This window comes from Macaca nemestrina, chromosome 10 (genome assembly GCF_043159975.1).
Source record: "Macaca nemestrina isolate mMacNem1 chromosome 10, mMacNem.hap1, whole genome shotgun sequence".
Classification (NCBI taxonomy): domain Eukaryota; kingdom Metazoa; phylum Chordata; class Mammalia; order Primates; family Cercopithecidae; genus Macaca; species Macaca nemestrina.
Window position 1 is genome coordinate 31,732,777 of NC_092134.1, and position 25,932 is coordinate 31,758,708.

The 25,932-nt window shown below is 41.6% G+C and overlaps 1 long non-coding RNA gene, 1 other non-coding gene and 1 pseudogene across 2 annotated transcripts; all 3 read right to left on the reverse strand.

Annotated features, from left to right (window-relative positions):
• Positions 1-735: 735 nt before the first annotated feature.
• Positions 736-25,797, reverse strand: LOC139356670 (uncharacterized). The gene is made up of 3 exons (XR_011608930.1): positions 25,400-25,797; positions 1,660-1,731; positions 736-1,024 (listed from the first exon to the last, which is right to left on the reverse strand). It is a non-coding gene; the product is annotated as an uncharacterized lncRNA (long non-coding RNA).
• Positions 8,626-8,876, reverse strand: LOC105493838 (small ribosomal subunit protein eS27-like; annotated as a pseudogene).
• On the reverse strand, positions 22,318-22,420 carry LOC112428894 (U6 spliceosomal RNA). Its single transcript, XR_003020959.1, has one exon. It is a non-coding gene; the product is annotated as a U6 spliceosomal RNA (small nuclear RNA).
• Positions 25,798-25,932: the final 135 nt, after the last annotated feature.

Sequence of the window (25,932 nt, forward strand, 5' to 3'; positions counted from 1 at the left end):
ATTGAAATTGAAAATGACTCAGCCTGGACAACATAGTGAGACTTCATCTCTACCAAAACATAAAAAAAAAAAAAAAAAATAGCCAGGCATAGTGGCACATGCCTGCAGTCCCAAGTGGGGGGATTGCTTGAGCCTGGAGGTTGAGGCTGCAGTGAGCCAGGATCACACTACTTCATTCCAGCCTGGGTGACAGAGTAAGACCCTGCCTCAAAGAAAAAAAAAAAGAAGACTGGTGAATTAGTCTGAAGTTTCTCATAGTATTGACTATGTACTTACTCTTCCCAAATAATAGGAAAAGAAGAACACACCATTTAGAGAATAATTTGTAAATATTTTCAGTTTTCATATGTGTATGTGTGTATGTGTGTGTGTGTTTTTTTATAAGGAAATTTCTTATTTTGGGTAGGCCAGTTTTTTTTCCCCAGAGGCAGAGCACAGAAATAGTGCTGAGGAGGTCTGGTTCTGATGTCAGACAGCTAGGACTCCAATTCTAGCTCTGCTGCTTACTAGCTATGCACCTTGGGTAAATTGCTTAACTTACCTAAGCTTCAATTTCATTCCTTTAAAATATGGAAGAATAATAGTATTTACTTAATAGTGTTGTTTATAAAGATTTATTTATTTATTTATTTATTTATTTATTTATTTATTTATTTATTTATTTTGGAGATGGGAGTCTTACTCTCCCAGGCTGGAGTGCAATGGCGCAATCTCAGCCCACTGTAACCACTGCCTCCCTGGTTCAAGCGATTCTCCTGCCTCAGCCTCCTGAGTAGCTGAGACTACAGGCACCACTACCACGCCAGGCTAATTTTTTGTATTCTTAGTAGAGACGAGGTTTTACCATGTTGGCCAGGCTGGTCTCAAACTCCTGAATTCAGGCGATCCGCCCGCCTCGGCCTCCCAAAGTGCTGGGATTACAGGTGTGAGCCACCGCACTCAGCTATAAAGATTTAATGAAGTACAATAGTTGCCACTCATCTGTGGTTTTACTTTCCTTGACGTCAGTTACCCATGGTCAACCCTGGTTGAGGAAAATAGGTGAATACAGTACAGTAAGACATTTTGAGACAGAGAGATTACATTCACATAACTTTTATTACAGTGTATTGTTATAATTGCTATATTTTATTATTAGTTATTGTTAATCTATTTCTGTGCCTAATTTATACGTTGAACTTTATCATAGGTTTGTATATATAGGATAAAACAGTATATATAGGGTTCAGGATACTATCTGCAGTTCCAGGCACCTACTGGAGTCTTGGAACGTATCCCCTGCAGACAAGCAGGGACTATGCAATGCAGTTGAAGCAAACAGCATACTGACTGGCCCACAGTAAGCACTTGATAAAGGTTAGAAGGAAGTACATGTAATGAACATTCAGTGCACACACAATAAGAATCTGTGGGATAAAGTAAACATTTGTTTTCCTTTTTGAAAAATGTGGTTATCTTGTGACAGATACAGATAATAAACCCCAATTAGAGATATTCCATTTGTCTAATCAACAGTCTAGTAAGTGCCAGTCACTGGTTGAAGTTTAAGCCTCCCAAGGATGGCAGCCATTGAGAACTGAGCCAGGTGTGGAGATGCAAGCTGCAAATGGTAGAGCTTCCCAGCCGTCTGGAAGAGATTTTGTTACCTCCTTCACCTACCTGTGTTTTCTGATGCTCTTAATATTCTTAGTTTTCCCATGTCTCACTTCACAAGATGGAAAGAACTACGGACTGAAGAAGAGAAGAGTTCAAGTTAATGAGCAGGGTGACCTCAAGGCCACAGCATCCCCAATTGTAAAACAAAGAGATCTCCAAGGTTCTTCTGGCTCTAAGCATTCTATAAAAATGCCAGGTCGGAGTCAGGTCTTCTGGTCTCTATGAATTCCGTATTCTGTGTTGCTCTATTCTGAAGAACTGAGATCAGAGGTGACAGAGAGCTTTGCAAAACCAGAACTAAAGATGACCTCCTCTCATAACTATTTTATCAGACGCTAGAGAATTAAATAAATGAAAAGCTGGTTAAAAGTGAATATTAACGTCTGTCTTCTGAGAATTTGCACTTTACTTTGTGACGAGAAGTTTCCATCAGAAGTATATAAACTAAACTAAGAACAGAAATTCTTTAGCATGTAAAGAAAACAAACTTAAATGGCTAAAATCTGTTAAGAATAAGATCCATTATACTTTATAGCTCCTATTCAAGTGACACATTACTTTTACTAGGTGTACTCATTTAGCTTATATTTTCCAGCATTTGCAGAAATATTATATGTTTTGCATAGTAATGATTATAAAGCTTTACATTTGTGGAGCTAGTACTTTACAAGTTTACCAAGAGATTTTACAGTAAATTTCAATTATAATGACTTACATCCAAAATATTTATCTGATCAAAAATTTGGTAATATGTAATATAGTTATTTACTCTTGTCAAAAATGACAAATTGATATTTGAGTTAAAGTATATTTTATAAAACAAATATTGCAAGTTGGTTAAAAAAGCAACTGTTCAATAGAAATGCAAAATAGAGTGGTAGGTTCTGAAATGCTTCTACATTTTTTCCCACAGTAGTGAGTTAAGCAATATTCAAAGAACTTCCTTATTTTAACTTTAAGATTTAAAACAACTTCTCTATATCAATAATAAAGATTCTTTGTCTTTCAACAGGCAGAAAGTCCACTTCATTATTTGATATGCAGCATGATATTTAGTATAAAGTAGATTGTTTGACCAGGCTGTTGAAATCATGATATAATAACAAATCATACTCTATGGACAAATCTTTTATGCAATATGACGCTAATTTCTCATGCATAATATATTGTGTATATTTGGCTTTGAAAAGTGAGACAAAAACAGCAGTAGCAAATGCCAGTGTTTCAGAAGCTCAAGAGAAATTTGAAATTTAATATCAATATTTAAGATATTTTTAATGTCATTAACTTTTGAATGGATCAAATTATTGCTTAGCTTGGACTGCCTCATTTGAATAGGCTGGGGAAATTCCAAATTGGCAGTTTCCTCCATGTTCTGGAAAACAATTTTATAAAATACTGAAACATTTGATATCTCTCTGGAGCACCAATACTGTAGTAAGTTATTCATTCATTCATTCATTCATTCATTCATTCATTCATTTATTCAACAAAACTTGCAACTTACTATACCTGAGGCATTGTGGTAAGCCTCCCAGGAAAGAAAAAATGTATATAACTATATAACTGGTTACTTGTATACATAATGATAAGCAACAATTAATAGTTGTAGGTGATTAGTGTAACATTCCAAGTGCCAACAATGGATACTATAATAGAAAAAAGAAAGATGGGAGGAACTGGGGAACTAGAGTAGTCAGGGAAGGCTTTGCCCAGGAGAAAGAGCTTGAAAAGATGAGTTGGACTTATATGGAGGGAAATGAATAGAGAAAGCATCTCAGGGAAGAGAAGCAATATACAGAACTTTATAGCGTCAGTCATGAAAAAGACAATAAATAAGCCAGAGAACATAGAACTTCGTAATTAAACGGTTGTCTTAGTCTTTCTGTTGCTTAAAACAGAATACCCGAAACCGGGTAATTTATAAGAAAAGGAATTTATTCCTTATAGTTATGGAGGCTGAGAAGTCCAAGGTCAAGGGACCATATCTGGTGAGGGCCTTCTTGCTGGTGATGGCTCTCTGCAGGCTCCCAAGGCTGTGCAGGATGTCTCATGGTAAGGAGACTGAGTATGCTTAGAAAGCCACCAGTCCTGCTCTCACAACAATCCATTAATTCATTAATCCGTGAATCCAGAAATGGATTAATCCACCATGAAAGCAGAGCCCTCATGGCCCAGTCACCTCTTGAAGGCCCCACTTCTCAATACTGCCACATTGGGGATTAAATTTCAACATGATCTTTGAAAGGTACAAATATTCAGACCATAGCAAGGATAGTCTGTGGATCTAGCTGCATTAGCATCCCCTGGGAGCTTGTAGAGGTGCAGAATCACAGTCTGATTCTGCATGTTCAAGGTCTTTGGTGCTTTGTTGTTGTTGTTGTTGTTGTTGTTGTTGTTTAAGAGACAGTCTCGCTCTGTTGCCCAGGCTGGAGTGCAGTGGCGCGATCTCGGCTCACTGCAAGTTCCGCCTCCAGATTCACGCCATTCTCCTGCCTCAGCCTCCCGAGTAGCTGGGACTACAGGCACGCCCGCCACCACACCCAGCTAATTTTTATATTTTTAGTAGAGACGGGGTTTCACCATATGAGCCAGGCTGGTCTCGATCTCCTGACCTCATGATCTACCCGCCTCAGCCTCCCAAAGTGCTGGGATTACAGGCGTGAGCCACCGCGCCCAGCCTTGGTGCTTTGTATGCATTTAGTCTAAGAGGTTTCACTCTTGACCAATCCTTCATTTTGCAGAGGAATCTGAACCACAGAGTGGCTGGATGGCTTTCCCGATGATAATGGCAAACCTCACTTTAGAAGCAAAATCTACAGAGTCCTGGAAACAGTGAGTTTCCCCGCAATTCCACAATGTTTGACTGAACTGGAGGGAGGTAATCAGTTGGATCTGATTATGGGAGTATTTGAATGCTAAGAAAGTCAAGCCTCATCCTTCATGAATTCAACAAACATTTATTGAACTCCAGTATGGTAGCACTAGGGATACAGAGAAGAAGAAGAAAGACGCTGCCCTCAAAAAGTTAGCCTTCTAAACAAGTAAGTAACTACTATGATTTAAGTGTTCCTGCCAAAACTCATGTTGAAATGTAATTGCCAGTTGGGCGCAGTGGTTCACACCTGTAATCCCAAAACTTTGGGAGGCTGAGGCGGGCGGATCATGAGGTCAGGAGTTCGAGACCAGCCTGGCCAATATGGTGAAATCCCGTCTCTACTAAAAATACAAAAATTAGCTGGGCGTGGTGGTGGGTGCCTGTAATCCCAGCTACTCGGGAGACTGAGGCAGGAGAATTGCTTGAACCTGGGAGGAGGAGGTTGCAGTGAGCTGAGATCACACCATTGCACTCCAGCCTGGGCAACAGAGCGAGACTCCACCTCAAAAAATATATATATAATTTCCATTATAACAGTATTAAGAGGTGCTATTGACTGGGCACAGAGGCTCACGCCTGTAATCCCAGCACTTTGGAATGCTGAGGCAGGAGGATCACTTGAGGCCAGGAGTTTGAGACCATCCTTGGCAACATAGCAAGACCTTGCCTCAAAACAAAACAAAACAAAAAAGAGGTGCTTTCTTTAAGAGGTAATTCAGTCACGAGAGCTCTGCCATCATAAATGGATTAATGCTATTATCTCAGAAGTGGGCTCCTGATAAAAGGATGAGTTCGGTTCTATTTCTCCTCTTGTTCTCACAAGCTTGCTTAACCTTCTGCCATGTTATGATACAGCATAAAGGCCTCACCAGATAGCAATGCCATGCTCTTGGACTTTCCAGTCTCTAGAACTGTGAGAAATTAATTTGTTTTCTTTATAAATCACCCAGCCTGTGGTATTCCATTATAGCAGCAGAAAACTAAGATAGTAACCAACAATTACGAACATCCTTGGGCAACAAGTTTTAAAGGTTTCTAATAAAGAAACTAACATGATATATTCTGTGAACTTTTATTCAGTACCTAGTAGAGGACAGACTTTAGATGCAAAGTGGTGGTGTTCAAAGGTATTTGAGGGTGAGGAGAAATAGGCTGCTGTCCAAAAGTAGGAGATAAAGGATGAATGAATAAGATTTGGTCACTGTGAGGCCAGAGAAAGGCCCTCTGCATTAACTCATACATGGCAAGGAGAGGTAGAATTTGGCTCACTGAGCAGAGAAATAAGAAAGTTGGGAGAGTAAATCAGATTTTTAGAGTTGTTTGTTTTACTTTTTAGTTAGCAAAAAGATATGTTTGGTTTTAGACATATGAAGCTTGAGTGAATATCCCATAAAGAACTCTCTAGTAAGTAGTTGGAGATTCAGAACAGAAGCTTGACAGAAAATCAGGTCTGGAAAAAGGGTTCATCAGATGTTTTTGTTCAAAATAATCCATTTTCTTTGGGAGGCTGAGGCAGGAGGATTGCTTGAGACCTGGAGTTCAAAGCTGCAGTGAGCTATGATCGTGCCATACATCCCAGCATGGGTGACAGGAGACCCTGTCTCTTTAAAAAAAAAAAAAAGCCAACAGTTCATTTTAATCACTGGTAAGTCGATAGGATTGATTGGGCAGTCTCAAGTTGTTGATTGGTTAGATATATTTTGTTTGCTTTTATTTATTTATTTATTTATTTATTTAGAGACAGGGTCTCACTCTGTTGGTCCGGCTGGAGTGCAGTGGCATGATCACTCACCAGTGCAGCCTCAATCTCCCCAGATCAAGTAATCTTCCTGCCTCATCCTCCCAAAGTACTGGGACTATAGGCATGCACCACCACGCATGGCTTTGTTTGCTTTTAAATAAAATTCCAAAGCCTTTGCTTTCTCAGCTACAACTAACACAGTTATGTTCAATTATAACAATCATTATGCTCACTTTTGGGACTCAGAAAACAATATCCGGCTGATTATAGTGGCTTATGCTTGTAATCCAGCACTTTAGGAGGCTGAGGCGGGCGACTGCTTGAGGCCAGGAGTTCGAGATCAGCCTGGGTAACACAGCAGACTCTGTCTCTACAAAAACAAAAACAAAATATCCAGGCATGGTGGCATGTGCCTGTAATCCTAGCTACTTGAAGGTTGAGGCAGGAGGATCATATGAGGCCAGGAGTTTGAGACCAGGCTGGCAACATAGTGAGACACCGTCTCTACAAAAAAAAAAGTTTAGAAATTAGCTGGGTGTGGTGGTGTAGTAGTTTCAGCTACTTGGGAGGCTGAGGTGGGAGGATCACTTGAACCTGGGAGGCTGAGGCTGCAGTGAGCCGAGATCATGCCACTGCACTCCAGCCTGGGTGACAGAGTGAAACCCTGTCTCTTAAAAAAACACAATACCCCCAAGATGAAGGCCTCAGAAGCAAAACTTTTCCTCTTTCTCCTGATGTTCTTACAGTCCCATTCTCCCCAAAACCTAGCCATAGAAACCAGAATCCCTCTTCCCAAGGCAGATCATAGAAACCAGAACCCCTTTTCCCCAAAGCCAACCATAAAACCTAAAAATATTACTTTTATTTTCCTTCTACCCTTCTGTGTAAAAATTGGCCATAAAAAAATTATCTGACCTGTCTTGTTTGATTATTGATCCTAAGACTCTCCATTTCAGAGAGGGTCCTGCCCCATAACCAGAAAAAAAAAAAAAAAATACCCAGAGAGGCCAAAAAGAATATAGACACACAGGCATTTCTGGGTGTCCTACTCAGGCTACTAGCATTAGGTCATAACCCTTTTGTCCAATCACATTTCTACACCGCTGTTCTAGTTTGTAAATCTAAACATTAAAGGACAATTTTCCCTGTATTTTTGGATCTTCATTCTAAAGGCTCCTGTGTATACATGTTAAATAAATCCATATGTCTTTTCTGTTTTTGTTTTTCATTTTTATTTTTATTCTTTAGAGACTGGGTCTTTCTATGTTTCCCAGGCTGGTCTCCAACTCTTGGCCTCAAACAATACTCCTGCCTGAGCCTTCTGAGTTGCTGGGATTACAGATGTGCACCAACTGTCCCCAGTTGTTGTATGTATTTTCTTCAATTAATCTGCCTTTTTGTGGATTGATTTTTCAGTACTCTTCAGAGGGCCAAAAGGAACCTTTCCTTTGGACCCTACATCAAAAAAGTCACCTAATTTCTTTTTCCTGCCAGTGCAACATTAACAGCAAAAATGCCAGTAACCAAGTTTTTTTTTTTTCACTCCATTTTTTCCAAGTCCTATTGTAGTATATTTTATCATGCAAGTGTTCACTTTTTAAAATATATTAACTAACTTCAACTTCAGAAACAACAGCTGTCCTATAGCCTACAAAATTTGACTAACTATATAAATAGTTATTATAGTTAATGCATAGCTGGGTAGTTAATAAATTCCTCTAAAAATTATGTAACAAATAATTTAATTTTTAATTTTTTGAACTTTTTTTTTAATAATAGAGACTGGGGCCGGGCGCGGTGGCTCAAGCCTGTAATCCCAGCACTTTGGGAGGCCGAGACGGGCGGATCACGAGGTCAGGAGATCGAGACCATCCTGGCTAACACGATGAAACCCCGTCTCTACTAAAAGATACAAAAAACTAGGCGGGCGAGGTGGCGGGCGCCTGTAGTCCCAGTTACTCCGGAGGCTGAGGCAGGAGAATGGCGTGAACCCAGGAGGCGGAGCTTGCAGTGAGCTGAGATCCGGCCACTGCACTCCAGCCTGGGCGACAGAGCGAGACTCCGTCTCAAAAAAAAAAAAAAATAATAATAATAATAGAGACTGGGTTTCACCATGTTGCCTAGGCTGGTCTTGAATTCCTGGACTCAAGTGACCCGCCTGCCTCAGCCTCTCAAAGTGCTGGAATTACAGGCATGAGCCACCTCCCAGGCTCAAGTGATTTTTTCCACCTTAGCCTCCCAAATAGCTGGGACTATAAATGTGTGCCAACATGCCCAGCTATTTTTTTTTTTTTAGATCCAAAACCTGTTTATTGAGATGGTTTCCCACTCATCTTGATTCAGCGTGCTTTTAGTGCTGCTTCCTCCTAAAGAAACATCCTTCTGTAAGCCTTGCTTTTCCTCTTGTAGGCTAGCAGAGGACAGTAGAGCAGCCAAAACACAAAACGACTGTTTGTGCATGCTAAAGACTATGGTGATTTTATAGCATCCTGGGCATTTCACATCCATGAAGTAGGAATTGGGGCTCTGCACCAGGCGTTTCCTCTTGTGTTTCCTCTTCTCTTCTGAAGAGGAATGAAGGAGATCCTTTGCAAGAGGCATGTTCTTGTGGGTAGGTCATCACTGCCAGAAAGGATTTTTTTACTTTTTTTTCGTTTGTTTGTTTGAGATGGAGTTTCACTCTTGTTGCCCAGGCTGGAGTGCAATGGCACAATCTTGGCTCACCACAACCTCCATCTCGCAGGTTCAAGCAATTCTCCTGCCTCACCCTCCCAAGTAGCTGGGCTTATAGGCATGTGCCACCATACCAAGCTAATTTTGTATTTTTAGTAGAGACAGAGTTTCTCTATGTTGGTCAGGCTGGTCTCAAACTCCTGATCTCAGGTGATCCGCTAGCCTTGGCCTCCCAAAGTGCTGAGATTACAGGCATGAGCCACTGCGTTAGGCAATTTTTTTTTTGAGATGGAGTCTCGCTCTGTTGCCCAGGCTAGAGTACAGTGGGGCAATCTTGGCTCACTGCAACCTCTGCCTCTTGGGTTCAAGTGATTCTCCTGCCTCAGCCTGCCAAGTAGCTGGGATTACAGGCACACGCCACCATGCCCAGCTAATTTCTGTATTTTTAGTAGAGACAGGGTTTCACCATATTGGCCAGGCTGGTCTCAAACTTCTGACCTCATGATCCACCCACCTCAGCCTCCAAAGTGCTGGGATTACAGGTATGAGCCACCGTGCCTGGACGAGTTTTAAATGTTTTATACAGATAAAGTTTCATCATGTTGCCCATGCTGGTCTCAAACTCTTGGGGTCAAGCGATCCACCCTCTTTAGCCTCACAAAATGCTGAGATTACAGATGTGAGCCACTGCTCCCAGGCATCAAAGTTTCTTTATAAAAGGATGAGTCTGGCCACCTTTTGGCTCTCTCTTGCCCTCTCTTTGCCCTTCCACCATGGGATAACACAGAATAAGGCCCTTGCCAGATGTCAGTCCTTCAGTCTTGGACTTCCCAGCCTCCTGAATCCTGAGCCAATACATTTCTGTTTATTATATATAATAAATAAATAAAAACAAAAATAAAAATTTAAGTCACAGGCCAGGCGCAGGAGTTCAAGATCAGCCTGGCCAACATGGTGAAATCCTGTCTCTAGTAAAAAAACCAAAAATTAGCCAGGTGTGGTGGTGCATGCCTGCAATCCCAGCTATTCAGGACGCTGAGGCAGGAAAATCACTTGAATCTGGGAGGCAGAGGTTGTGGGGAGCCGAAATCGTGCCATTGCACTCCAGCGTGGGCAACAGAGTGAGACTCTGTCTCAAAAACAAAACAAAACAAAAAATTTAGGTCACAGACAGATCCTTTGAGATTCTGATAGAGGTTCCAGACTGTCTTTCTGAGAAAAGAATGCATGGGCCAGATGCGGTGGCTCATGCCTGTAATTCCAGCACTTTGGGAGGCCGAGGCAGGTGGATCACGAGGTCAGGAGTTTGAGACCAGCCTGAAGAACATGGTGAAACCCCATCTCTACTAAAAATACAAAAATTAGCCGTGCATGGTAGCGCACGCCTGTAATCCCAGGTACTCGGGCAACTGAGGCAGGAGAATTGCTTGAACCCAGGAGGCGGAGGTTGCAGTGAGCCAAGATCGTGCCATTGCACTCTAGCCCAGGTGACAGAGCAAGAGTCCATCTCAAAAAAAAAAAAAAAAAAAAAATGCATGCCACACAGAGATAAAATTCTGAAAATAATTTTAGTAGGTGTGCAGGCTCCCAGAAGTCTACTGTGAATTAACAGAATGTCAGGTTAAGAACCATTTGTCTCAACAAAATAAATAAGTTTAACCAAAGAACTATAATACCTGTTACTGAAAACTCCAAAACATTGAAAAAAAATATATATATGTGTATATATTTTTTTGAGGCAGAGTCTCACTCTGTCACCCAGGATGGAGTGCAGTGGTGCCATCTCGGCTCACTGTAAGCTCTGCCTCCTGGGTTCATGCCATTCTCCCACCTCAGCCTCCCGAGTAGCTGGCATTATAGGTGCACACCACCATGCCTGGCTAATTTTTGTATTTTTAGTAGAGATGGGGTTTCACAATGTTGGCCAGGCTGGTCTCAAACTCCTGCCCTCAGGTGATCCACATGCCTCAGCCTCCCAAAGTGCTGGGATTACAGGTGTGAGCCACTGTGCTACGCAAAAGATATTTTAATTAATGAAAATACATCACATAGTCATGGATTGGAAGACATTATATTGTGGGGTTTTTTCTGTTTTTTGGTTTTTTTTGGAGATGGTGTCTCACTCTGTCATCCAGGCTGGAGTGCGATGGCACAATCTCAGCTCACTGCAACCTCTGCCTCCTCGGTTCAAGCAATTCTCTTGCCTCAGCCTCCAGAGTAGCTGAGACTACAGACGCACACCACCATGCCGGGCTAATTTTAGTATTTTTAGTAGACACGGGGTTTCACCATTTGGCCAGGCTGAACTCTAAATCCTGACCTCAGGTGATCCACCTACCTTGGCCTCCCAAAGTGTTGGGATTACAGGTGTGAACAACCACTCCTGGCCTATACAATATTGCTTTTTTATGGTTTTTAATTAATTATTATTATTTTTTTTTTCAGACACAGTCTCTCTCTATTTCCCATGCTGGAGTGCAGTGGTGTGATCACAGCTCACTGCAACCTTGACTTTCTGAACTCAGGCGATCCTCTCACCTCAGCCTTCTGAGTAGCTAGGATTACAGGTGTGTGCCACCATGCCCAGCTAATTTTTGTAATTTTTTTGTTTTTTTTTTTGAGAGGGAGTCTCACTCTGTCACCCAGGCTGGAGTGCCATGGCATGATCTCGGTTCACTACAACCACCATCTCCCAAGTTCAAGCAGTTATCCCACCTCAGCCTCTCAAGTATCTGGGACTACAGGTGTGTGCCACCACGCCCAGCTAATTTTTGTATTTTTAATAGAGATGGGGTTTCACTATGTTGGCCAGGCTGGTCTTGAACTCCTGACTTCATGATCCGTCTGCCTTGGCCTCCCAAAATGCTGGGATTATAGGTGTGAGCCATCACATCCAGCCTAATTTTTTTTTTTAAATAGATATGGGGTTTTACCATGTTTCCCAGGCTGGTCTCAAACTCCTGGGTTCGAGCGATACACCTGCTTTGGCCTACCAAAATGCTAGGATTACCAGCATAAGCTGCTGTGCCTGGCCCATAAATGTTGTTAAGAGGACACCACTTCCTGCTATGGTTTGAATATAGGTATCCCTCCAAAATTCATATGTTGGAATTCAACCCGGTACCCTCCTCTCAACCTTATCTATGGGGGATATGTTTCAAGACTCCCAGTGGATGCCTGAAACTGCGGATAGTATCAAACCTTATATGATGACAATGCTCTGGAGCGCCCAGGACTAGATCTCCTCACTGCTGATTACTAGTATTGCATCAGAGTATAAAGCATGGAAGTTGGAAAACGAGTAGTATGGAAGAGAGGGTTGGAAAAAGCAAAGGCTTCTTTTTGGCATATCAGAATTGCCAGGATCACTACCCTTGCATTTTGGGGTGATTTTCTTTTCTTTTCTTTCTTTTTCTTTTCTTTTCTTTTTTTTTTTTTTTTTTTGAGACGGAGTTTCGCTCTTGTGGTACAGGCTGGAGTACAATGGTGCAATCTTAGCTCACCGCAACCTCTGCCTCCTGGGTTGAGGTGATTCTCCTGCCTCTGCCTCCCTAGTACCTGGTATTACAGGCATGTGCCACCACACATGGCTTATTTATTTATTTATTTTGCAAGATAGAGTGTTGCTCTGCTGCCCAGGCTGGAGTGCAGGGCATGATCTCGGCTCACTGTAACCTCTGCCTCCGGGGTTCAAGTGATTCTCCTGACTCAGCCTCCAGAGTAAACTGGGATTACAGGCACGCACCACCATGCCCAGCTAATTTTTGTATTTTTAGTAGAGATGGGGTTTCATCGGGTTGACCAGGCTGGTCTTGAACTCCTGACCTCATGATCCACCCGCCTCAGCCTTCCAAAGTGCTGGGATTACAGACGTGAGCTGCTGTGTCCTGCCAATTTTGTATTTTTAGTAGAGACGGGGTTTCACCACCTTGGTCAGGCTGTTCGCGAACTCCTGACCTCAGGTGATCCACCTGAAGTGTTGGGATTACAGGCATGAGCCACCGCACCCAGCCTGGGGTGATTATTAAGTAAAACAAGAGTTACTTGAACACAAGCACTGTAATACTGTGACAGTTGATTTGATAACTGAGATGGCTACTAAGTGACTAGCAGGTGGGTAGCATTTATAGCAGGGATATGCTGAACAAAGAGAGAAAATTAACATTCAGGACAGCACAGAGCAGGATGGTGTGAGATATTAACATGCTACTCAGAATAGAAAGCAATTTAAAACTTATGAATTATTTCTGGAATTTTCAATTGAATATTTTGGACCGAGGTGGACCATGGGTAAGTGAAACCTTGAAAAGTTCACCACAGATAAGGGGAAACTACTCTATTTATGTGATAGCAGTAAGAGGTAGGACTTCTAGTGAAAGGATTAACTTATGAGGGCTCTGACCTCATGAATGGATTAGTACTCTTTTTAAAAAGGTTGAAGGTGGTCGGGCGTGGTGGCTCAGGCCTGTAATTCCAGCACTTTGGGAGGCCGAGGCGGGTGGATCGTGAGGTCAGGAGGTCGAGACCATCCTGGCCAACATGGTGAAACCCTGTCTCTACTAAAAGTACATAAATTAGCCAGGTGTAGTGGCACGTGCCTGTAGTCCCAGCTACTTGTGGGGCTGAGGCAGGAGAATCCCTTGAACCTGGGAGGCGGAGGGTGCAGTGAGCTGAGATCTCACCATTGCACTCCAGTCTGCTGACGGAGTGAGACTCCATCTCAAAAAAAAAAGGTCGAAAGGAGTGCTCAGTGCCTTTTGTCCTTCAACCATATGAGAATGCACCAAGAGGCACCATCTTGGAAGCAGACAGCAATCCTTAACAAGCCCAAATCTGCTAGTGTGTTGATCTTGAACTTTCCAGCTCTAGAACTGTGATAAATAAATTTCTATTGTTTATAAATTACTCAGTCTAAGGTATTTTGTTATAGCAGCAGGAACAAACTAAGACACTTCCCAAATTAACCTACAGATTCAATGTAATCCCTATAAAAATTCCAACTGCCTTTTTTTTTTTTTTTTTTTTTTTTTTTTGCAGAAATGAATAAACTGATTCTAAAATTCACATGGAAATTTAAGGGACCGACCCAGAATAGCAAAGACAAAGTAGGAAAAGAACAAAGTTGGAGGACTCACATTTCCTAATTTTAAAATCTACTACAAAGCTACAACAATCAACAGCTGCTGTGGGAGGCTAAGGTGGGAGGATCACTCAAGGCCAGGAGTTTAAGACCAGCCTGGGCAACATAGTGAGGCTCCATCCCTGCAAAAAATTAAAAAATTAGCCAGGGATGGTGTCGCACACTCATAGTCCTTGCTATTCAGGAGACTGAGGCAGGGGGATTGCTTGAGTCCAGGAGTTTGAGACTACAGTGAGCTATGATTGCATCACCATATTCCAGTCTGGGCAACAGAGTGATGCTCTGTCTCGAAATTAAAAAAAAAAAAATCAACTCAGTGTGTGTGGTACTGGCGCAAAGATAAACATATACATCAATGGACTAGAATTGATCATTCAGAGGTTGGGCACAGTGGCTCATACCTGTAATCTCAGCACTTTGGGAGGCCGAGGTGGGTGGATCACTTGAGGCCAGGAGTTTGAGATCAGGCTGGCCAACAAGGTGAAAACCCCTTTCTACTAAAAATACAAAAATTAGCCAGGCATGGTGGTGTGCACCTGTAATGCCGGCTTCTGGGGAGGCTGAGGCACGAGAATCGCTTGAACCCAGGAGGTGAAGGTTGCAGTGAGCCGAGATTGTGTGCCTGTACTGCAGCTTGGGCAACAGAGAGAGACTGTCTCAGGAAAAAAAAAAAAAGAGAGAGAGAATTCAGAAATAAATTTGTAATGTAGTAACTTGAAATGAATACTGACTTTTTTGTAAAATTAGTTAAAATTATTAAAAAAAGAAAAAAGATGGGTCAAGTGTGGTGGCTCACTTCTGCAATGCCAGCAGTACTTTGGGAGGCCAAGGCAGGCAGATCACTTGAGTACAGGAGTTTGAGACCAGCCTTGGCAACATGTTGAAACCCTGTCTCTACTAAAAATACAAAAATTATCTGGGTGTGTTGGTGCACACCTGTAGTTCCAGCTACTCAGAAGCCTAGGTGGGAAGATCACTTGAGCCCGGGAGGCAGAGGTTGTAGTGAGCTGAGATTATGCCACTGCACTCCAGCCTACGTGACAGAGCAAGACTCAAAAAAAAAAAAAAAAAAAAAAGAAAAGAAAAGAATAAAAGAAAGAAAATAAAAAAAAGATGCTGGGCACAGTGGTTCACACCTGTAATCCCAGCACTTTGGGAGTCCAAAGTGGGCGGATCACCTGAGGTCAGGAGTTCAAGACCAGCTTGGCCAACATGGTGAAACCCTATCTCTACTAAACAAACAAAAAATTAGCCGGGCATGGTGGTGGGTGCCTGTAATCCCAGCTACTCGGGAGGCGGAGGCAGGAGAATCACTTGAACCTGGGAGGTGGAGGTTGTGGTGAGCCGAGTTTGCACCACTGCATTCCAGCCTGGGCAACAGAGTAAGACTCCATCTCAACAACAACAACAAAAAAAATTAGCCGGGCATGGTGGCACACGCATGTAGTTCCGGCTACTTGGGAGGCTGAGGCAGGAGACTCAATTGAGCCCAGGAGGTGGAAGTTGCAGTGAGTGGAGATTGTGCCACTACACTCCAGCCTGGGTGACAGAGTGAGACTGTCTCAAAAAAAAAGAAAAATAAAAGAAAAGACATTTATATTATCTATGATCAATTGATTTTTGACAAGTTGTGAAGACCATTTAATGGAGGAAGTGTACTCTACTTTTTTCAACAAAAGGTGCCGGGACAACTGAATATTCACATGCCAGGGCTTTTTTTTTTTTCTGAGACAGAGTCTTGCTCTGTCACTCAGGCAGAAGTGCAGTGGTGCAATCTCGGCTCACTGCAACCTCCACCTCCCAAGTTCAAGTGATTCTCCTGCCTCAGCCTCCCAAGTAGGTGGGATTACAAGCATGCAACACCACACCTGGCTAATTTTTGTATTTTTAGTAGAGAGAGGTTTCACCATGTTGGCCAAGCTGGTTTCAAACTCCTGGCCTCAAGTGATCTGCCTGCCTTGGCCTCCCAAAGTACAGGGATTATAGGCATGAGCCACTCGAGCCTGGTCAAGCGAATGAATTTGGATCCATATTTCACATGATTTGCAAAAATCAACCCAAAATAGAAAAAGATCAAAATGTAAGAGCTAAAACTAAAAAACTCCTAGAAGAAAATATAAGTAAATCTTTGTGAGCTTGGGTGAGGCAATGGTTTCTCAGATATGATACCAAAAGCACAAGCTACAAAAGAAAAAAAATAGGTAACTTTTTTTTTTTTTTTTTTTTTTTTTGAGAGCGAGAGTCTTGCCCTGTTGCCCAGGCGGGAGTGCAGTGGCGCGATCTTGGCTCACTGCAACCTCCACCTCCTGGGCTCACTGCAACCTCCATTCTCCTGCCTCAGCCTCCTCCTGGGTAACTGGGATTACAGGTGTGCACCACCACACGTGGCTAATTTTTGTATCTTTAGTAGAAACAGGGTTTTGCCATGTTGGCCAGCCTGGTCTTGAACTCCTGACCTCAGGTGGTCCACCCATCTCGGCCTTTCAAAGTGCTAGGAAGGCAGGCGTGGGCCACCACACCCAGCTGAGAAAAAAATGATAACTTGTATGTCTTAAACCATTTCATATTGTTATAACATAATATCACAGACTGAGTAACTGATAAAGAAGAAAAATTTACTTCTCACAATTTTGGAGGCTGGGAAGTTCAACATCAAGGTGCCTGCATCCTGTGAGGGCCTTCTTGCTCTGTCATCCCATGGCAGAAGGTGGGAGGGCAAGAGAGCACTCTTGAGAGAAAGGGCAGAACTAGCCTTCATAACAAACTTACTCTAGTGATAACAAACCCACTCCTTTGATAACAACATGAATTCATCCATGAAGATAAAGCCTCTTATGATCTAATCACCTCATAAAAGTCCCACTTCTCAATAGTGTTGCATTGGGGATCATGTTTCCAACACATGAGCTTTGGAGGACACATTCAAACCAGAGCACTGGACTTCAACAAAATTAAAAACTTTTGGCCAAGTGCGATAGCTCAAGCCTGTACTCCTAGCACTTTGGAAGGCCGAGGCGGGTGGATCACGAGGTCAGGAGATCGAGACCATTCTGGTTAACATGGTGAAACCCCGTCTCTACTAAAAATACAAAAAAATTAGCCAGGCGTGGTGGCGGGCACCTGTAGTCCTAGCTACTCGGGAGGCTGAGGCAGGAGAATGGCGTGAACCTGGGAGGCGGAGCTTGCAGTGAGTCGAGATTGCGCCACTGCATTCCAGCTTGGGCAACAGAGCAAGACTCTGTCTCAAACAAACAAACAAACAAAAAATTTAAAAAGTTTGTGTGTCAAAGGGCATGCTCAACAAAGTGAAAAAACTCACAGAATGGGAGAAAATATTTGTAAATCGTAAATCTGATAAGGATCTAGTACACAGAATATATAAAGAACTTTCATGACTCAACAATAAAAAGATAAATAACCCAATTGAAAGATGGTCAAAACATGTGAATAGACATTTCTCCAAAGAAGATATACATATGTCCAATAAACATGTGAAAAGATTTTCAACATCATTAGTTTTTATCAGCAAAATTCAAATCAAAACCATGATGCAAACCACCTAGGAGGATGGCTATAATTTTTTTTTTTTTTTTTTTTTGAGACGGAGTCTCGCTGTGTCACCCAGGCTGGAGTGCAGTGGCGCGATCTCGGCTCACTGCAAGCTCCGCCTCCCGGGTTTACGCCATTCTCCTGCCTCAGCCTCCGAGTAGCTGGGACTACAGGCGCCCGCCACCACGCCCGGCTAGTTTTTTGTATTTTTAGTAGAGACGAGGTTTCACCATGTTAGCCAGGATGGTCTCGATCTCCTGACTTCGTGATCCACCCGCCTCGGCCTCCCAAAGTACTGGGATTACAGGCTTGAGCCACCGCGCCCGGCCGATGGCTATAATTTAAAAAGTGGAAAATAAGTGATGGTGAGAATGTGGAAAAAACAGAACCCAGATGCATTGCTGGTGTGAATGTAAAATGGCATAGCCACCACGGGAAATAGTTTGGTAGTTCTTCAAAAAGTTAAACACACGTATGACCCACCAATTCCACTCCTAGGTATATACCCAAGAGAACTGAAAACATATGTGCCCACGAAAACTTGTGCAGAGATGTTAATAGCACCTTTATTCAAATAGCCAAAAAGTGAAAACAACCCAATGTCCATTAACTTATGAATGGATAAACAAATTGTGGTATATTCATATAACAGAATATTATTCAGCCATAAAAAGGAATGACATATTGATACATGCTACAATATGGATGAACCTTGAAAACATAATGCCAAATAAACCAAACACAAAAGAACAAATACTGTATGATCCTACTTATATGAACTACCTAGATTAGGCAAATTCATAGAGAAAGAAAGTAGATGAGAGGTTACCAGAGGCAGGAATTTGGGGCAGGGACTAGAGAATTATTACTTAATGGGTACAGACTTTCTATTCAGCCTGCTGAAAATGTTCTGGTATTAAATAGTGGTGACAGTTACAAACCTTGTGAATCTACTAAAAACCACTGAATTGTACATTTAAAAATGGTGAGTTATGGTATGTGAATTGTATCTTAATTGAAAAAATAACAACCTTTAGTCTAAAGAGAAATTGTGCTTTGTTGGCAAAATACATGTCCTTAAAAGGAAACATGTTTGAAACACTATAAATATCCTGATTTGTGAAACTCACACACCTAGTTATGATCTCAAATTGCTCCTAAATTTAAAATACAATTATAAATATACATAGTTATAAGCCCTTATGAAGCCTATATTTATTATACTTATATATTTACACTTATTATATTTTATGGGTTTCTTCTTTGTAGAATAAAATCTGAACAACAGAATGTAACTTCCAATAGGCAATGGAACACACATAAATGCTAAGTTCTTTTTTTTTTTTTCCTATTCCAGTAGTCTTTATTTTTTGGCCAGTAGTATATTGTTTAAACCACAACAACTTTGTATAATATTTAAAAATAGATTGTAATTAACTCTATTGTCCATATAGTCCTGTTGTAACAAAATATTTTGTTTTTCACTTTTTTTTTTTTTATTATACTTTAAGTTCTAGGGTACATGTGTATAACGTGCAGGTTTGTTACATATGTATACTTGTGCCATGTTGGTGTGCTGCACCCATCAACTCGTCAGCACCCATCAACTCGTCATTTACATCAGGTATAACTCCCAATGCAATCCCTCCCCCCTCCCTCCTCCCCCCTCCCCGTGATAGGCCCCGGTGTGTGATGTTCCCCTTCCTGAGTCCAAGTGATCTCATTGTTCAGTTCCCACCTATGAGTGGGAACATGCGGTATTTGGTTTTCTGTTCTTGTGATAGTTTGCTAAGAATGATGGTTTCCAGCTGCATCCATGTCCCTACAAAGGACACAAACTCATCCTTTTTTATGGCTGCATAGTATGCCATGGTGTATATGTGCCACATTTTCTTAATCCAGTCTGTCACTGATGGACATTTGGGTTGATTCCAAGTCTTTGCTATTGTGAATAGTGCCGCAATAAACATACGTGTGCATGTGTCTTTAGAGCAGCATGATTTATCATCCTTTGGGTATATACCCAGTAATGGGATGGCTGGGTCATATGGTACATCTAGTTCTAGATCCTTGAGGAATCGCCATACTGTTTTCCATAATGGTTGAACTAGTTTACAATCCCACCAACAGTGTAAAAGTGTTCCTATTTCTCCACATCCTCTCCAGCACCTGTTGTTTCCTGACTTTTGAATGATCGCCATTCTAACTGGTGTGAGATGGTATCTCATTGTGGTTTTGATTTGCATTTCTCTGATGGCCAGTGATGATGAGCATTTTTTCATGTGTCTGTTGGCTGTATGAATGTCTTCTTTTGAGAAATGTCTGTTCATATCCTTTGCCCACTTTTTGATGGGGCTGTTTGTTTTTTTCTTGTAAATTTGTTTGAGTTCTTTGTAGGTTCTGGATATTAGCCCTTTGTCAGATGAGTAGATTGCAAAAATTTTCTCCCATTCTGTAGGTTGCCTGTTTACTCTGATGGTAGTTTCTTTTGCTGTGCAGGAGCTCTTTAGTTTAATGAGATCCCATTTGTCAATTTTGGCTTTTGCTGCCGTTGCTTTTGGTGTTTTAGACATGAAGTCTTTGCCCATGCCTATGTCCTGAATGGTACTACCTAGGTTTTCCTCTAGGGTTTTTATGGTATTAGGTCTAACATTTAAGTCTCTAATCCATCTTGAATTAATTTTCGTATAAGGAGTAAGGAAAGGATCCAGTTTCAGCTTTCTACTTATGGCTAGCCAATTTTCCCAGCACCATTTATTAAATAGGGAATCCTTTCCCCAAACTACAGCAAATACTTGAGGCATAGTCATGTATTTGAAGAGAAATTTATGAAATGTATAGATCATGGCTCATTTACAAAAGACATCATAATCTAGTTATTCCAGGCTAGGTTAAATGATCAAATTTGCTGTCCTGTCTAGCTTGTTTTTACTTCTTTATGTGTAATTGAGGTGGCTGAAATTGAGGATTTTTCTAGCTTTAAAATTCTGAGCTTATTTGATCTTATTGTGACTTTAGTCAGAGGAGTTTTTGAATTATTTTATTTGCTTGAACTGCATTAAAACATTCACATTTTAAAATTTAGTGATTCCTGGACCATAAGATCTGAAAAGGATGAAACTGCCCACTCATCTTTTAGTAAACTGACCAATTGACCTGATTCTAGTAAGAATTAGTCTGAAACAACACCACCACCTGGTGGCTTCTCTTCAAATATCACAATTTCCTTGAAGATGATGGTTTGGCCTCTTGTATCAAATTAGGACAAGTGCTTCAGTTATGACTATCCTAGGAAACAAGTTTAATCATATTGCAGAATATATGCTCAAGAATTAAACTAATATTTATGGCCTTGGCCTCAAAAACTTATTTTGTAATTTAAATATCTGTTTATTGGCCATGTACAGGAACAAAATAGTGAACCAATAGGCAAGAATATTTGCATTCATAGATCTTACATTCTAGTGAATGTAAGACAATAAATAATAAGCATAATAAGCAAGTAAATTATAATCTGTTTGGTGAGAAGTTGTATTAAAAGGGTTGCAATTTTTAAATAGGATGACATTTGAGGTGAGATCAATTCTACATGGTTGTCTAAAGAAAAAAATTCCAAAGACTTGCAATCTAAACATTTAGTTTTGACCAGGTGCAGTGGCTCATGCCTGTAATCCTAACACTTTGGGAGGCTGAGGCAGGAGGATTACTTGAGTCTAAGAAGTCAAGCTCAGCCTGGGCAACCTAATGGGACCCCATTTCTACTAACAAATTAAAAAGTTTTTAATTTGCTTTGCACACCTGTAGTCCCAGCTACTTGCGAGGCTGAGCTGGGAGAATCGCTTGAGCCCCGAAGGTTGAGGCTGCCATGAGCCATGATGACACTACTGCACTCCAGCGCAGGTGACAAAGTGAGACCCTGTCTCAAATAAATAAATACATAAATAAATGAAAACCAAACATTTAGTTTTAATTCTAGTATGATGCTATAATTCTACTTCCTCAAAGACTTCATTTTAATAAGCAAGAAACTGTAATGCTAGGTCAATTTTTTTTTTTTTTTTGAGACTGAGTCTCCCTCTGTCACCCAGGCTGGAGTGCAGTGGCGCGATCTCGGGTCACTGCAAGCTCCGCCTCCCGGGTTCACGCCATTCTCCTGCCTCAGCCTCCTGAGTAGCTGGGACTACAGGCGCCCGTCACCACGCCCGGCTAATTTTTTGTATTTTTAGTAGAGACGGGGTTTCACCATGTTAGCCAGGATGGTCTCGATCTCCTGACCTCGTGATCCACCCACCTCTGCCTCCCAAAGTGCTGGGATTACAGGTGTGAGTCACCGTGCCCGGCCAGCTGCTAGGTCAATATTAATAGGAATGACTACATTTTGAAAAGCAACATTGCCCTAAAGACATATATCTTTCCTACAGAGTAATGGCTGTCATTAGTTAGAATCACAAAATATACAGGAACTAACAGTTTTATTTTATTTTTCAACACCTTATCATGACCTTTATGCATTTGCGTTCCTATAAAAGTAGGAACTTTGCTCTTGTCATAAATTGAGAGAAGCAGTGGTGGAGGTAGGATGTAATCACCAATAAAGATTAGCTAAGTTTCTCTTGGCTGTTTATGGCTTTGTTAATTATACATTTGTCTCAACACTTTTATTCTTTTTAAAAATTTTTTTAAAATATGGAACGCTTCAATTTGCATGTCATTCTTGTGCAGAGGCCATGCTAATCTTCCTTGTATTCTTCAATTTTAGTATATGTGCTGCTGAAACAAGCTCTCAACACTTTTTTAAAAAACCTTGAGTATTATGTGTTGATAACTATTCTATTTTGTGTGTGTTGGCTCATTAAATCTCCTTATTCAATGTCTCAACACTTTATCCATTTATTAGCAAAAAGATCTTGCTCTGTTGCCCTAGCTAGATCATAGTGGCTTGATCATAGCTCACAGCAGCCTCGAACTCCTGGGCTCAAGCGATCCTTCTGCCTCAGCCTCCTAAGTAGCTGGGACCACAGGTGTGTGTCACCAGGCCAGGCTAACTACAAAAAAAATTTTCTTTTTGTAGACAGGGGGTCTCATTATATTGCCCAGCTGGTCTTGAACTGCTGACTCAATCGATCCTTCCGCCTCAATCCAAAGTGCTAGGATTACAGGAATGAGCCATTGCTCTGGCCTTTGTTTTGTTTTCAATGCCTGTAGGGAATTAGGTCAGTTCTTTACTAACAAAGCAAAGCATTATATGGCCAAATTTTGAAAAATAAGATTTTTTAAATCAAAATGCCTAATGGGTCTTTTTTAGTCTTTATCACACTGTCATTTCCACAGTGACTTGTAATTAGGTGCTTAATATAGATTCTGAAAGGCTGTCAATACATGTAAATTTGTATATAGTATTTCAGTTTACAAAGCATCCTGATATATATCTCATTTATCTGGTTCAGAATATGTAGTTTGAATACAAATTTATATTATAGCACATTTTTCCTTTCAGTTCTATTTTATTTATTTTTTTGAGACAGAGTCTTGCTCTGACGCCTAGGCTGGAGTGCAGTGAGGCAATCTCAGCTCACTGCAACCTTCACCTCCCAGGTTCAAGAGATTCTCCTGCCTCGGCCTCCCGAGTAGCTGGGATTACAGGCACCTGCCACCACGCCCAGCTAATTTTTGCATTTTTAGTAGAGATGGGGTTTCACCACGTTGCCCAAGCTGGTCTTGAACCCCTGACCTCAGGTGATCCACCCACCTCGGCCTCCTAAAGGGCTGAGATTACAGGCATGAGCCACTGTGCCTGGCCTTAGTTCTCTTTTAAAGGGAATCTCTATTTTCAAGAATTACATACATCATACTCAAATATAAATCTGACATCGACGTAAGTTTGAAGTAGTAATGGCCAAGATCTTTCAAGTAGCAGCAAACTAATCTTGTTTAAGAGGAGGTATTATAGAATCATAAGCACAGAGGTCCAATAATTAGACCACACAGTGCTTACAAAGGATAGGCTTAGAAAGGTTTGGGTGTTTAGGTAAAGAGCTCTTCTCCCCTTCTCAAACCATTAACAAAAATAAAAATAAACAAACTTTTCCTTGCAGGAAAATTTCCGTGAACCTGTGGTTTTGGGGGCAAGGGTGAGAACAACAGGCAAACCTAGTTCAGAACCTAGACAACTAGAGGGGTCTGCAAACAAGTCAAAACCAAAATAGGCGTGGTTGGTGAGCATGTACATTGGTACAGCCATTATGGGAGGCAGTATGGAGGCTCCTCAAAAAATTAAAAATAGAACTACAGTGTAAACCATATAGTATATACTACATATCATATATGTATATATACCATATATACAATATATACATATATACCATATATTCTGGGTATATATCCAAATAAAATGAAATCACTATGTCAAAGAGCTATCTGCATCACCATGCTCATTGCAGCATTATTCATAATAGCCAAAGTATGGACTCACCTAAGAGTGAACTAATGGACAAAGAAAATGTGAAATATAGGAATGTGGTATATATATGTATATTTATATACATAATGAATACTATGCAGCTTTTAAAAAGAAGAAAATCCTGTCATTTGTGATAACATGGATGAATTTATGCTAAGGGAAATAAGCCAGGCACAGAAACACAAATACTTCATGATCCCACTTATATGTAGAGTCAAAAAAAAGTGTAACTCGTAGAATTAGAAAGCAGAATAGTGGCAGGATCTCGGCTCATGACAACCTCTGCCTCCCAGGCTCAAGTGATCCTCCCATCTCAGCGTCTCAAGTAGCTGGGACTACAGGTGCCACTGTGCCTGGCTAATTTTTTTATTTTTTTGCAGAGATGGAGTCTCACTATGTTGCCCAGGCTGGACTCCAACTCCTGGTCTCAAGGGATCTGCCCACCTCGACCTCCCAAAGTGCTGGGATTACAGGCCTGAGCCACGACACCTGGCCGATCTTAAATATTCTTAGCACAAAATAAACATATACACACACGCACACACAACTATGTGATGTGATGGATATGTTAATTTAGTTTCATTGTGATAATCATTTCACAACATATACATCTATGAAAACATCACATGGTACACTATAAATACATATAATTTTTATTTAAAGCAGAAGAATTCTTTAAAAATAAACTAAAAAGGCAGTCCATAAGCTTCTGTTGAATGGATGAAAATCTGTACTATAAATAAAAACATAATATGCAAAGGTATTAATAAGATTTGGAAGAAAACCTAAGAGAGTGTTAACAGTAGTGACTACTGGGGATCACCGAGATACAGGGTATTAGGGATGGAAGGTTTACTTTTTTTTTTTTTTTTTTTTTTTTGAGACGGAGTGTCGCTCTGTCGCCCAGGCTGGAGTGCAGTGGCACGATCTCGACTCACTGCAACCTCTGCCTCCTGGGTTCAAGCGATCCTCCTGCCTCAGCCTCCCGAGTAGCTGGGACTACAGGCGCCCACCACCACGCCTGGCTAATTTTTTGTATTAAGAGACGGGGTTTCACCGTGTTAGCCAGGATGGTCTCGATCTCCTGACCTCGTGATCCGCCCGCCTCGGCCTCCCATAGTGCTGGGATTACCGGCGTGAGCCACCGCGCCCTGCCGGAAGGTTTGCTTTTCAATGGATCTTTGGGAAGTTTTAAAACATACATGCTCAACCTTTAGAAATTACTCTAGGGGAAATTCCTTCTCCACATCCTCTAGGTGTGCTTCCTGCCTCCTCTCAACACACTTCACTATCAAAACCTACATTACTTCCAACCGTCGACCCTCGAGGGAATAAGTCCCTGGTCCCCACGATCGTGACCAGCCAGTCCACACTGCCGACCCCAGAAATGCAGTCTCAAGTGCTCGGTCAGCGAGAAGAAAAGCGGGCGAGGTCCTTGTTCTGCAAGCCACAGCGAAGACAAAAACCTCCAGTTACTGGCCTCAGGTGTAAGGCTGCTCCGCATTGGCAGTGCGGGACCATTCCTATCATTATTACGTAGTCTTGTTTCCTTCTGGGAGAAAGCACCTGGGGAGAGTTGGGCTGGCCCCTCCGGGCGCTCCGGGACACACGTCCTCTGTAACGCCGCAGCCTGCGCCAGCGTCGGACAGGGACGTCTCATCGAGGCCCGATTCGCATTTTTAGTTGTCAGATTCGCCACTTTTTGGTGTCAGAATTTAAAAGAAAAATTCCAGTTTCTCTATTTCAGAAGCTCTTTCTGTACAGAAAAACAGAAGCAGGAGATACTTCAGGCTTTTGAATTATTTTTCTCTTCTGGCGTCCACAGTATCTACATC